General features: G+C 47.8%; 1 protein-coding gene across 1 annotated transcript in view; it reads right to left on the bottom strand.

Annotated features, from left to right (window-relative positions):
* The window catches only part of PATJ (PATJ crumbs cell polarity complex component), a 357,124-nt gene that overhangs the window by 271,397 nt on the left and 85,194 nt on the right, over positions 1-533 (bottom strand). The window lies entirely within an intron of this gene.

Genomic DNA, 533 nt, shown 5'->3' with positions numbered 1-533 from the left:
TTCAGCAGCATTATTAGTTTTAAGAGTATTTCCGGTCTGGCCTTAACTTCTGACAGGTGCAGTGCTAATGTCCAGATAACTGGCAGGGTTGACTTTCCTGGGAGGAACGTTTCCACTAAATCTGTCAAAATTGCTCAGAGAATAAGAGCACAGTGCGTTTTTGGAAGCATCCCATCAACAGTGGTCTGAGCCCAGAGTCATTCATCCCTTGGAACCACTCTCACCTGTAACATACCCAGCACTTAGCCATCGGACCAGACATAATCTGCCTGCCTTTTAATTATTTACAAAGAAATCACCACATAGTAAAGAGGCCCACATGTGTTTCAGGGAGCTAGTCCTAAAAAGTAAACATTGTCTCCCAGGACTTTATGACTGAGGAAGGGGTCCAGAGGATAGCAAGTTCAGCAGCACATGAAAGGTTCTTCCTGGAAGAACTGCAAGTCAATCTTCACACAAAAATGGGGAGGGGGGCCTCCCTGGTGGCGCAGTGGTTGGGAGTCCGCCTGCCGATGCAGGGGATGCGGGTTCCT

The sequence above is a fragment of the Lipotes vexillifer genome, unplaced genomic scaffold (genome assembly GCF_000442215.2).
Source record: "Lipotes vexillifer unplaced genomic scaffold, Lipotes_vexillifer_v1.1 scaffold47, whole genome shotgun sequence".
NCBI lineage: Eukaryota > Metazoa > Chordata > Mammalia > Artiodactyla > Lipotidae > Lipotes > Lipotes vexillifer.
This window is presented reverse-complemented; position numbering and strand designations above follow the sequence as displayed.